This window comes from Ictalurus punctatus, chromosome 21, assembly GCF_001660625.3.
Source record: "Ictalurus punctatus breed USDA103 chromosome 21, Coco_2.0, whole genome shotgun sequence".
Taxonomy (NCBI): domain Eukaryota; kingdom Metazoa; phylum Chordata; class Actinopteri; order Siluriformes; family Ictaluridae; genus Ictalurus; species Ictalurus punctatus.
Window position 1 is genome coordinate 13763498 of NC_030436.2, and position 14003 is coordinate 13777500.

The 14003-nt window shown below is 42.1% G+C and overlaps 1 protein-coding gene across 9 annotated transcripts in view; it reads right to left on the reverse strand.

Moving 5' to 3' along the window:
• foxp4 (forkhead box P4) overlaps window positions 1–14003 on the reverse strand; it is a 150896-nt gene that overhangs the window by 108781 nt on the left and 28112 nt on the right. Inside the window, exon 1 of one of the 9 annotated variants that reach the window (XM_053674179.1) lies at window positions 6894–7157. The exons of the other annotated variants lie outside the window; for them this stretch is intronic. The gene's annotated coding sequence lies outside the window, so the exon portion shown is untranslated. Of the gene's footprint in view, window positions 1–6893; window positions 7158–14003 lie in introns of those variants that run through there. 9 annotated transcript variants of the gene reach the window in all.

A 14003-nucleotide genomic window follows, 5' to 3' on the forward strand; every position in this document is an offset into this window, starting at 1 on the left:
CATAATGCTGATGATACAACTTTGATCTCATGGTAATAGCGTGTCTAGGTTAAAGACGAGCGTCCTACTTTCTGGAGAACGCATACGTCTCTTGTTGAGCCCATGCCAGGTCGTATCCCGTGATTTTTGCGCTCTTACATATATCTGCCAAGCCTTCAGAGGAAAAATGTTTAATTGCCGACTGTCACGTTGACCATTTAAAGTATGTAAAGGACAATTCAATTATCAAGGACATTTCGGAGTGGTGGGGGGGGGGGGGGGGGGGTGTGGGGGGGGGAGAAGAAGATTCACACTGGGTATAGAAAGGAGCGCGACCATGAAAGGACAGAAATCTGACGCAATAAAGCATTGAAAGGAAAAGAAAAGAAGTGGTCGTGTGTGCCATATGCTGCTCTTGCCATGCGTATGTGGCCATAATCGGTCCTGAGGCAGAAAAGGCAAAGTCCTGTTTGTGGAGCCCATAAAGATTAGCCCTTCAATCAGGTGGGCTCCGCCGCGATAGGTAAACACTGCCGACATTCCGGCCTGATGAGATCGTTTCAGAGCGAGACAGTGTGCATGTGAGTGTGTGCAAGCCACCAGGGCAAACATGCACTCAACCACCACCACCTTGTTTTGTTTTTTTTATTCTCTTTTCTGAACTGCAGTAAGTGATTTTCCAGGCCGCCCTTGACGTTTAAGAGAGTGGAGATCGCTATACGAGGCTCCGTCTCCATCAGACACGTGCAGATCCTGGCAAATATTTGGAATAGGTGCAGTGCACTCACAGACATTGCATTTATCAGTTGCAGAACGCTGAAAGTTAGCAGACGCGTAGTCCAGGGTCAAGGCTACACCGCGCTCAAATCATGCTCATAGGTTCGGCTCGGCTCTCATTCTCGACACCCTGGAACGGTTTAAAAGGCCAATGTCAGGGCGAGGAACTGATATGCAAGTTGTATTTAACGCAGATGTTTTGATGGTTTCCGGTTTTACCAATCAGCCTTACAACATAATTAGCACACGTGGTTATATATGAATATGACCTTCAGAGCACAGTTCATGCCAAGATGAAGTTTGATGGGAGGCTGTTTGGGATTAATAGTGAGAAACAAGACCAGTGGGATGGAGGGAGAGAGCGACCAGAGAGACACCAAGTAAAGGTTAGAGCTTCCAAGTCAGCTGACCAATATGGATGAAAAAAAAAAATGTACACCTAAGAGCTATGCAAAACATATCAATAAACGAATACATCGTGTATTAAACATGAAGGAGGTTCACGAAAAAAACGGGAAAGTGATCCCTCGCCATGACGGATCAAACCCACAGCTCAGTCAAGCTCAGATTAACCACTGTAATCCGCTGTGACCGTTAGTGAATAACAGAAAGCAAATGAATAAGTCGGTGAGTGGTGGTGGGACAGAGAGATGATTTTCTACTGCGTATTTGAATAGACAGCTGGGAAAACAAAAATGCTGTAATTTAAACCTTGTAGAAGAACCTAACCCAAACAACAATCCTGGTGTTTATTACGAGTTGAACACAATGCCACTATCTGTAACTGTTTGGTGCTCCAAATATTCGTAACTCGTTTCGGATTGAAACCCGAAGTGGGCGTGGCCTAAACACAAAATGGGTTTCTTTCTTTCTTTTTTTCTTTTTTTAAATAGAGACGTGCATGGTACCTTTTTTTTTTTTTAATCCCGCCTACCCAGTTATTATTTTCCGAATATATTTTCAAACAAATTTTGCTGGTTGTATTTCCAAAAAACGGAAATAAATGAGCAGCTAAACCACGTGACCCTGACCAGGCAGTTACTAAGGATAAATGAATGCTCTTCTTTGTTGTTGTTGCATCTTAACCAGATGGCTTGTGAACGGTTCTGGCAAGCTTTCCCGAAAAGAAAAAAAAAAAAAAAAAAAAGAAAAAGAAAAAAAAACACCAATAGTGTATATCTGTATTTGTATCCATTTAAAGCACCGTGCAATCCGAATAATATATTCATGGCATTTATTAACTAAAATTGTACATGTATTAATTCAAATTTCAGTGATGTGACAGATTAAACTATGTTAATATAAACAAAAACTAGCTAACTGATTGAGAAGAGATTATCTCACAGGTATATCATTATACATCTCTCCAAACTGCAGGCATTAACAATCAGTCGGAATACACGGAATGAATTTGCTTAAATAAGAAAAGTGGATATGATTAAAAAAAAAAAAAAAAAAAAAACACGTTTATAAATCACTTTCCGAGACGGGCACGGTACATTTCGGAGTTAATTAATTGATTGGATCAAAGTGGCTTTAATCAAATAAAATTTAATAACTACCTAATAAAAACAAGGGGTTTGAAGGAGAAATAGTGGGAAATGATAGCGTCTCCACTTTTCATATTAATTGAATTTTACTACTCTTGAACTTGGTCCAAGGCACCTAAACACACACACACACACACACACACACACACGCCGTCTTTTTTTGCCAGCTAATGCCATCAGCTTCCGCTTTCTACTTTTCCATTTTTAAAACCGACATCATAAAAATGAAAGCTAAAATATTCCTACGTTCACCAGCATGGCTGATTACAATAAAAAAAAAAAAAAAAACGTAAAAAAATGTCTGTTTTTATAAATTAGCTCAGGACTTGAATGCAAATGAATATCAGCACAATGAACAAGGGAGGAAACGTTACTAATTTGCATCATACTAATATTAATAGAATAATTCATGGCGTAATATAAATAAATTAAGAAGGTAATTCATTTGGAGGGAAAAAAAAAGGATGCCAAGGATTCAATTCAATTTAGTGGGAAAGTGCGGGAGGGGTAACCTTTAACAAAGACAAAAACATTAATTGCTCGGCTGTAGGCTTTGTCATGAAGGGTCAAATTTGAAGAGAATGGGGTGGGGGGGGGGGGGGGGACACGATAAAATGCTTCACATTAAACCTACATAAATATTTCAGTTTATTAAATTGAACAGACAGATTTAAGTCTGTTCTGATTCAGTTCGACACTTGATTTAGAAGTTACTTCACTGAAAAACTGAATGTGAGTTTGAACTTTTACCTCGTTTATTCCCGCAGGTTTCTTTCTTTCTTTTTTTAAAGTGATTTTTTTCTCCTGTTCATGCTGTTGCAGAGCATAAGCAGATGCTTTTGTGTCATTATCCGACTTATTACACATCATTAAAACACTGGTAGAACATTCCAGAAGAAATGCACGCCGAACCACAGCACCTCTCTCTCTCTCTATCTCTCTCTGTCTTAATGGGAGGGTGTCATACTTTTGTGCACATGTGTGTGTGTGTGTGTGTGTGTGTGTGTGTGTGTGTGTGTGTGTGTGTGTGTGTGCCACCGCTCCTAAGTGACAAAAAAAGAACAACATAATTGGAGAAATGTACGCAGTAATAATAGGTATTCAGAAAATGATAATTCATATTAAACAGGGTGCATAAAGTCAGCCTCATTTGCATGTTTTAGATTATATGCATTTCAAAAGTAATTTCCGCAGGGCATATGAATGACATTAATTCCCCAGCGGTTTCTGCTATAGACCTCAAACTATCAAACACTCAAACATTCAAAAGATGAAAAAAAAAAAAAAAAAAGGGAAAAAAAAAAAGAAAAAGTACTGCCACATTTGCGAGGGGAGATTTCAAGGTTAAAGTATTTGAATGCACATTTGAAACTTCTGTCTTGTTCATAGCCTAGTTTTTTAAACTTGCGTATGCTGCCTAGAACCTCGACATACTTAATGCCATCTCTAATGACATTCCAAATCTAAACACTTACGTTCGAGCTTAAACCGGTTCCTAGAGCTTTCGTTTTCTGACCCGTATGTAGTATCAATCTAAGAAAATAAACGTTGGCGCACAAAGTGCAAAAAAGGAGACAGCAGGAATATGGGGTTTCAGTTCGTAATCGTGCGAGAGCGTGCTGTAATTATCATTACTGTGTGAAAGGGTGCGAGAACAGAGTGGAGAGGTTTTTAACGGGGCCTGAACATGACGTGAGTGAGAAAGAAAAACCCGAGATCAACTTTTAGCCTCGATGCGTTCAGTGAAAGAGAAATAAATAAATAAATACACACATACATACATAAATAGATAAATAAAGGATGAAGACCGAAGGCACTCGGTATGTACGACTCAAGTGGAAAATCGGCTCTGGAGTCAAAAAAGCGGGACATTTTTGAGTTATTAGAGAATTTGGTTGCGAGCCACACTGTAGCTCCTGATTCATTACGGGGGGAAGCAGACGCGCAGCACATGAATGAGCAAGATGGCCCCCACCTGTTTGTCTGCGCCAGATTTGGCCGATTCACAAAGTCGGCGCTGAAAGAGAAAAGCAGCAGGGGTGAAGAAAAAGAGAGAGAGTGAGAGAGAGAGAGAGAGAAATAAAAGACTGCAAATGGAAAAAAAAAGGCACTGTGCAATAAATTCGCAGATGGAGCTGCATCTTTTTAACTGCTCTCATTTGTGATCTTTTCCTCTGTAACAGATTTGTTTGTGAGACGAGTCGGTGAATAAGCAAAGTGAAAATTGCAAATTTTGTTTTGCAAAGTGCAAAACAACACACACGGCAACAATAAAAACAGCTATAACGAGGCTTTCGACAGAGCCATTTCAAATTCATATCGATTTACATCATTCAGCGCGCATGGGGCGGGAACGGTTAAGGTTATGAAGGTTATGGCGAGGTTACGATTGAATTTGGATCAAATTCAAACTTTATTCAAACTCAACTCGCACCATCTGAGTGTGTGTGTGTGTGTGTGTGTGTTCGTGTATGTGTGTGTGTGTGTGTGAGAGAGAGAGAGAGAGAGAGAGAGAGAGAGACACACACACAGAGACACAGAGAGAGAGAGACACAGAGAGACACAGAGAGAGAGACACAGAGAGAGAGAGACACAGAGAGAGAGACACAGAGAGACACAGAGAGAGAGACACAGAGAGACAGACAGAGCGACAGAGAGAGAGACACACACAGAGAGACAGAGAGAGACACACAGAGAGAGACACAGAGAGAGAAAGAGACAGAGAGAAAGAGACACACACAGAGAGAGGGAGAGAGAGCGAGCGACAGAGAGAGACACACACAGAGACAGAGAGAGAACGACAGAGAGAGAGTCAAAGAGAGACACACACACAGAGACAGAGAGAGAGCAACAGAGAGAGAGACAAAGAGAGACACACACAGAGAGACAGAGAGAGAGACACACACACAGAGACAGAGCGACAGAGAGAGAGACAGAGAGACAGAGAGAGAGACACACAGAGAGACAGAGAGAGACACACACAGAGAGACAGAGCGACAGAGAGAGAGACAGAGAGACAGAGAGAGAGACACACAGAGAGACAGAGAGAGACACACACAGAGAGACAGAGCGACAGAGAGAGAGACACACAGAGAGACAGAGAGAGAGACACACAGAGAGACAGAGCGACAGAGAGCGAGACAGAGAGACAGAGAGAGAGACACACAGAGAGACAGAGAGAGAGACACACACAGAGAGACAGAGAGAGAGACACACAGAGAGACAGAGAGAGAGACACACAGAGAGACAGAGAGAGAGACACACACAGAGAGACAGAAAGAGAGAGACAGAGTGTGAGAGAGACAGAGAGCGAGACAGACAGTCAGACAGACAGAAAATGAAAATATCTGGAGGATAAATCAAGCTAATTATGTTCTGGAAGCCTTCAACTGCTTCATTTTTTAAGAGTTTTATTTTTCTCAAGTTCTGTAGCATTTTTTTTCTTCAAAACAACGTGCCATGAAAAGAGAATTATTTCCTAAGTCAAGAGGATATAGGCGTTAAAAAAAAAAACAAACAAAAAAAAACCCATCAACAACCGCAACGTAACGAACTTTTCAGAGTTCAAGGTTAAAGTATTTGAATGAATTCTGTCTTGCTTGTTTAAAGTTGTAAAGCCTTTAGAGGTCAACAGATCGAAATCAAGCACCTGAACCCAACCGAATTCAATTAAAGCCTGTGGAGAACATCCACCTCCAATATCATGTTTCCATTTAATCACTAAGAAAGGCTAGTACCAGATCCCTGTAGAAAATTCGGATTTTCATATTTTTTTACTTCCTCTGGCTTTTAATTGGTCTTGCGTGACTAAATCCAAGAAAGTCCGAGTCCAGACCATAATCATAACATGGCGAGAGCGAGAGAACCCTGAGCCCGGCGAGCCCGAGCCAGCCGAACAGAACGCTCAGACCTAGACGTAGGTAGCATGCGAGGAAGCGAGAGTAAGACGACGAGATTTCCACCTTTTCTCCGATTTCCTTATTGCGCATTGTATTTGCATAAAATACAAAACTTTCCCAAAAGCATTAGTTAAGGAAAGTTAAAGATTTTAATTGGTACAGAGAACGTTTGATACCACTGAACTTTAAGCTGCGATGGCTTTTTAAAAAAAATTACAATTGTCAGCTGGGGAATTTGTGCAGATTCAAACATTCAATTTCATGCGGGAAAAAAAAAAAATAAATAAATAAATAAATAGAAGGTTACGCTGACCAAGCCCATAACCTCAACCTTCTGCAATGTCCGTAACCTTTTCATGCAAATTGATGTGTGTGAATACAGACTAAAGGTACATAAGGCTGCGGTGACAAGGGCAGGGACAGGGATGGTTTAGTTAACTTCATGCACTGAGCTTACCCTTTTCCACAAGCAAAATCACAGCATTCTCGAGTTTCAAAAACAGCTAAAGAAACAGGTCAGAAGTCTGAGTGCGGCTCGTATAGGTCGGCGTCTGATACCTTCCGCCGAACACTGCGTCTCTTGATCTCCTCAGCTCTCGTGTGTCTCTTTTAACTTCGAAAAACAGACGAGTGAGAGCGAGGAAGGGAAAAAAAAAAGCGTGCATATTTGTCATTTCCGATTGTTTACCTTTTTCACAGCGAATCGATTTTTTTTTTCCTCTTTCATTTTACATCTCGTCTTTCCTGGAAGTGCCTGGCCGAGATCCTGCCAAACTGCCTCATGGCGCCGGGCCTCTGGAGAAGGTTGAGACGTTTTCGGAGTCAAAGTCATTTAAATGATACAATGCTGCGTTTGTCTCAGGCACCTCTGTTTCTCTCTTACACTTCTCTCACACGTCTATTCTTTTGCTTTTTCTTTTCTCCACAGCAAGTTCATGACTATATGTTTTAATCCCCCCCACCCACTCCACCCCACTCCACCACACACACACACACACACATATACTTTTTATTTAATGTCTCGCCAGTGCATGTTCGCCTTGAAAAATAAAAGCGGGACTTGTTACATCATGACAGCGTGATGATCACAAGGGATTAAGAGCTGGATTTCGCAGAGGCCTTTGTGGACGCTCGTTCCACTGTGCTTCGTATCTAAAGCAGTGCTGCGAAAGCGAATCTCCAACTGTCTGGAGAATTCAGGTTCTCATAGCTGAGAACTCCTGATGACTTTACCTGACCACAAATCATGCAACAAAGAGGGCACAGAGAATCGTCGAAAGAGAGAGAGAGAGAGAGAGAGAGAGAGAGAGAGAGAGAGAGAGAAAAAAAGTGGCCCTGAGATGCTATTTGGAAAATACATACCTCTCTCGCAAATGGATTCCATATGAGTTTTCTAGGCCCCGGCGGACTAACAAAAACTGTCACGCAGCTAAATTGGTGTCACCTACAGGGTCATGATTAATAGTTGCATAAATGTGCTCGCACGGAACAAAAGACAAGGGGCGGGTTCTTTCCTAACAAGGTTTTTTTTTTCTTGTGCAGGGGATTGAAGGCGATTTGCTGAGATTACACACCTGAGATTACACAAAGGACAAAAAAAACAGAAAGGTATATCAAATATTACAATCTTCATCTAGGTGTGAACCGCTGAAATATCTTATGACCGTTCGAAATGCTTCTCGGTGGGTGGTCAACGTTACACGAGTACTGCGTGGAGTCCGAAAAAACGGCGTCTTGTGCCGTAAACACGCCATAATGGGGCAGTGGTGGCTTAACGGTTAAGGCTCTGGGTTACTGATCGGAAGGTCGGGGGTTCAAGCCCCAGCACTGCCAAGATGCCACTGTTGGGCCCTTGAGCAAGGCCCTTACCCCTCTCCACTCCTGGGGTGCCATATCATGGCTAACCCTGCGCTCTGACCCCAGCTTCCTCACAGGCTGGGGTATGTGAAGAAAAGAATTTCACTGTGTATATGTGAAAAATAAAGACTCGTTATAATCGTGTTCGAATAAAAGGTTAACATCAAACAAACACTTCAACTATGCTGCAGTAAAATTGCAGTTTATCGCTATTGGCTACAGATGCTATCATAAGAAGCAGGATTAGAATAACCGATAAGAATCATTCCCCCCCCCAAAATATATTACTAGCTTCGGTCATTGAGGTAATTTATTTCCTACACCTGTTAACATTATTAATACGGCAAGACTGCACGGAATTACTTCCTCGCCACACCGCTGATCCGAACGAAAGATTTCTTTCCGATGATTTATGTAAAAAAAAAAAAAAAAAACCACTCAGGAAAAAAAAAAATAATAAAAAAATAGACCTAAGTGAGAGCCTTGTGTACAGGACCTGAGTGAGACCACCTGCGTCTAATAGACTATTTTTCTTTAATTACTCCCAGAGGTGGAGGCTGGGTGCGTAGGTAGCGCCAGCTCTGTATTAAACTACCTGACCACACTTCCTGTAGGTTAACCGTCCAATCTCGGACTAAATTTCAGACAAGGCCACCAATTAAAACCCATCTTATGCCTGTCACCTCAATTAGAGTCGTCGTATTTGTTTAAAACGCTCTCCGCCGAGGCGGCTTTTAATACTCCGACACGATTAATCGATTATCGGTGTGGCCGGCCCGAAGAGACCGACCGTCGTAATTGGGCTAAATAAAATAACAAACGGCACTGTTTGCGGTCGTGGCGAGACGGGTGTCACAGAGGTGCGCTGTCATTGTCGACTGGATAAGACTGCCGGGGCGATCTGCGGAAGGCGTTCCTCTCCGGTGTCAACCAATTAACATTTCCCCAACACCTCGCTCCTCTTTGATGCTAGTTGTCGCCATTGTAATGGGAGGTTTCTTAGGTCAGCGTCTTTTACAGAGGCAGCGTGTCACATTGTTATTCTCTTCCATAGCGCCTTTTAATTGCGTTCTGCGGCGTCTCTTTGCGTTTACAGCGATGCGCGCGCGCGCGTGTGTTTTTGTTTTGCGCATCCCGGATGATGACACGACAATCCGACTTGATCTCTCCACCGACGATCTCTTCCGACACGGATGTAAAATCAGTCTGTGCGCTCACACAATAAAAGACAAGACAGACGCTCACAAGCTGCTGCGATCCTTTTATCCATCGACGCCGTATCCAACACACACATACACACACACACACATACTCGCTGCCCAGTATTTTGTGGTGGCGCGGAGCACAGCTGGCAACATCTGGAGGCGTTTTGAGTCTGTTTATATTTCCAAAATGCTGAAAAATTGTGCAGGTGCCAGAAGAGTCATAAAGAAACGGGTCCCGAATCCCCCCACCCCACCCCCACAAAAAAGAGAGATGGGTTAAACTTGAAACAGCCCTCGGGTCTCAAACTTTGCGCTGGTTTTTCATCGGCCGCACGTTTCTTGTTTTTCGTTGCTGATGATGAGAGCCGGACCAGTGGAGTGGATCAACAAACAAACTCAAAAGTAATGGATGACAGGCCTCTACAGGAATAAAACATGACCGGGTGTGTCGTTATAGGAAAGTGTTCCTCTTATACCACAGCAATTTGTCAACAATTATCATTTTCACGTTTGGTTGATATTTAAGCTAGTCAGTCCATATAGTCGTTTTTTTGTGAGTGTTGCGGCCAAAAAAATGCTTGATTTAGATTTTTTTGGAGGAAAACTACTTGAATTGGAGAAATTGCAGTTGCAGGAAATTGTTCCGCGCGCTGTTTTGCAGTGATGTTGGTTGGCGAATGAGACCTTTTAGCTATACTCATGTTCGACGCGAGTGCATCGAAGAGGGCTTCGACTGATGCCGTCGCATGACGCGTCTCGCCACGAACCTGCGGTAATTTCGAAAAAAAATTGCAAGCTCCTCCGGATATTTGCTTGATTTTGCGTTCATTTCTGCGATCGTGGAGGGTCTGCCTAGTTCCTGATTTCACTTACTTTATAGCAGCCATTAAGAGCTGTTCCTTCACTTCTCTTTTCTCGCTCTCTCGAAGTTAATATGGAAACCGGAAACCTCAAACTCGTCTGTAGTGAAGACTTTCCCATGGCGGAAAAACGTACTGACAGTTACAGAGCCCTGACACTGGAGACTCCTTCCATGAAGGTTAAATAAACATCTTACAGAAAAGTCACCATATCCGTGATGCTATGTTTTTCTTTGTTAAACAGCAACCCTTTTTTTTTAGATTTATACAAGTCCATGTTTGAGCTGTCACTATAGAAACGATAATATATTACAATGAGCGCATTGCTATAAACCTGTGATTGTGAACAAATTCTGACCAATCAGATTCGAAAATTCAACAGCACTCGTGTCAACAATGATTAATTAATTAATGATATTAATTTGACCAAACACTACTTCCTCTTCTTTCTTACAGAAACACCGCCGCTTTCCGCCACAGCCTTGATCAACCGTGTAATGCCTCAATCATATTTTATCCCCCCCCCAACCATCGCCTTCTTAGCAATTCTCCTGAGCGGATGACATTTAAAAAGGAAAAGAACTACCTTTATTTCAGTCTGCGATCGCACATGGTTCGGCTGGCACGCAGATGGGTGTAAATGTTCTTGTGCTAATTGGACTGAACCAGATGCTCGACACAAAACGAAAGCAGAAGCTTATCACGTCTGGAGTATTTTTTTCTTCTTCTTCTTTTTTTCAAACTGCCTTCTAATACACATATGCGAACCATACAAGAAGGCGCAAACGTCGTCCACATGGTACGACTTAAAAAAGGCACACGTGCAACGTCTATAGGCGCACAAGCCGCACTTAAGCTAGCTCGCATTCTTAAGTGTGTGACGAGAAGAAGAAAAAAAAAAAGGGCAAACGCTTGGATTTCATGCCGCCTAATCAAAACAGACACAAAATAGCTCCGAAAAGCTGACATCACATCAAGCACTGTAGCAGTTTGGGTTCTACTCGAGAGCCTGACACACAAAGGCACATGCTGTGTAGGATGCAATTATGGTGATTGAGTGTAATTTACCCGTGTAAGATGAAACCACTGGCAAATGGGGGAGAAACCCCAGATTAAACCATGGACCAATCGAGGCAGAAGGAGCACAGCCCTTCACCTTTGACCTCTGCGGAATATGCTACGGTGACATGCTATCAGAGTGTGCCTTTGTGTCTGTGTGAATGAGTGGTTTGACTTCAGTAACACGTGTCCCATCTACTTGATTCAGATTTTGTGGAAATATTTTTTATTTTTTTTTACCACAACACAACGGGCCTCAGGATTACTGTAATTCCCTCCACTAGGCGTGTTACGCTTTCCCATGGGAAGGACCTTGCAAAAATGAAAAGTGAAAAGCGGCTGGGGAGACGGGGTTGTTTTGGGGGGCGGGGGGGGGGCTGAAGAACTCATGAGAGCCGAGATTTTTTTCCCTAACTTATTTTCCGATATCAACACTGATTGTTGCGTTTTAAAAAAGTGACAGGAAAACGACTACAGTCGAAGATGAGCAGCCGCCACACCACAGCGGGATCATGGGAAAAGTCCAGAAACGGGCCGACGGGAGAATGCGGAATATGTTTGGAATTCGGAGAGAGGGATCGGGCTTGAAACAGACCTCAGATGTGAGAACCAACCTCTGTTCGACATCGTCCTGCTTATTATTTCTTACCTTATACAGTTGTACCTCAATCAGTGGCATCATTTTTTTAAAGCAACAAAACACAAGGTACACAAACAGACATCAGAATCACAATATTCGAAGCGTCCTGCATTGACAAAACAAACAAACTACGTTTTTTGATACACGTTCCGTTATCATGTAACACAGCAAAGAGGAGAGAGCTATACAGTTGGGAGTCCCTGCAGGATTTTGCGATCGCAGAAATGAACGCGAAACCCAGCGTACTCGGTGGAGCTTGCGATGGTTTTAAAATGACCACAGATTCTTCAAAGATTTGAGCCAAGACGCGTCATGTGACGTCATCGCAACCCCAACAAGCCCTCTTCGATTCACGTGAGTACAGCTAAAAGGTCTCAATGACCAACAAACGGACTGCGGAAGACCGTGCAAAACAATTTCCGAGCACATGCAATTTCGCCAATTCAAGTAGATTTCTGAAAGAAAAATAAATAAATAAATAAATAAATAACTCGCAAATTTTTGTAAAAGCTCCGTAGTAAACTCAATCATTTTTGGCTGCAACAATCACAAAAAAAAAAACAACTAAAAAAAAGCAAAATCCTGTACAGACTGATTTGGGATCAAATTAAATTTGAACATTGTTGAAACTCTTGTTAGGGTACGTTAGAACGGGGAGATATGAGGATTCAGTATCATGATATTGTTAAAATTATGTGAAAAATAGACAAAAAACTTTTCTAACATACTATTGATACTGTATTGCTTTTATGACACAGATTTCATCATTACACAAACCACTACGTAGCTGAATGAAGGTCGATTTATGTACTGAATGTTTCATTTCTCCCAAATTTGTGTCCTGAACACGTGATTTTTAATGTTTAATATCTACAAACTTACATTATTTCAAACACCGTGATGGCTGTAAAATACGAAAATAAATCTGACACGAGATCAGCTTTTGTCTTGCTCTAATAAATATTATTCTACAAATCCAAGGTTTCCGATTTTGTATATTTATAGAGGCAAACATACACACACACACAAGAAAAAGGATCCCGTCTCCATTAAAAAATAAGCTGTGCATCATTACCGAGCGATTCATTTACATTAGACATCCAATGTCAACATCAGACTGACTCCAGCTCGACTTGCTTAAACTGAAAGAAATTACAAATCAAAGTTTGTGTTTATATGAGCTTTGCACTGTGGTTTTATTTATTCACCAGTTAACACTAATTAAAACAAGCCTCTGACTTCATTCGCCTTTAATCTGAGTTGGGGTTCGAGGCAAACAGTAGTGCACTTGATTTATTATTTGTAGGAAGAGTAAAAAAGATAAAAAAATGAGCTGAAATGTAAATAAGTAAGTAAATGTTTAGTCCGAGTGCGACTCCATAGAGTCACAAATTGTAATGAGCTCTTTCCTCTTCTTAAGCTGGAAAGATCACAGTTGAGAAAGTGACTCCACGCTAAACTGGCAACTCAATAAACATTTAATAGCCGGCGGTCGTTTACGGCCGTGTTTCAGTCCTGCGCATGAATGCCGCCTCCTGTGGCCTTCTTCCTCTCTGATACTGCCTTTAGGAATGTACAGCTCGTTTTCTCCAAGTGGGTGTGTGAGTGTTTGTTTGTGTGTGTGTGTGTGTGTGTGTGTGTGCCAAGGTGGGAAGGTGGGAGACTTTTTGGACAGTATGTGTGTATGTGCATGTGTGTGTTGGCTGGACTCCATTTCCACCTTCCAGGTTCCTGTTCCAAAGTCTGAACAGCTCTTTGAGAAAACTGCACTCCACCTGTAGGCCTGCATGTGTGTGTGTGTGTGTGTGTGTGTGTGTGTGTGTGTGTGTGTGTGTGTGTGTGTGTGTAAAGAAATTAATTATACCACGTCGCTGTTGAATCAGAAGGTGGTGATTCATTTACTCACACAGCAGCTCTGACAACAGGTCAATATCAATGTGGTTCTTCTAATATGTTATTGTTTCTATAGTAACAGCTCATTCACGGGAACTGACACAGCAGACACCCAATCCGTATAATCAGTCCCTCCAGGACTTCGCGGTTTTACCATCGAAAAAATATTAACACAAATTCAAGCGAAATCCGCAATATTCGGAGGAGCTTGCGGTTTTTCAAATTTTCCACGGATTTGGGCCGAGACACGCCACGCTCAACCAAGTCCTCTTCGATTCACGCGG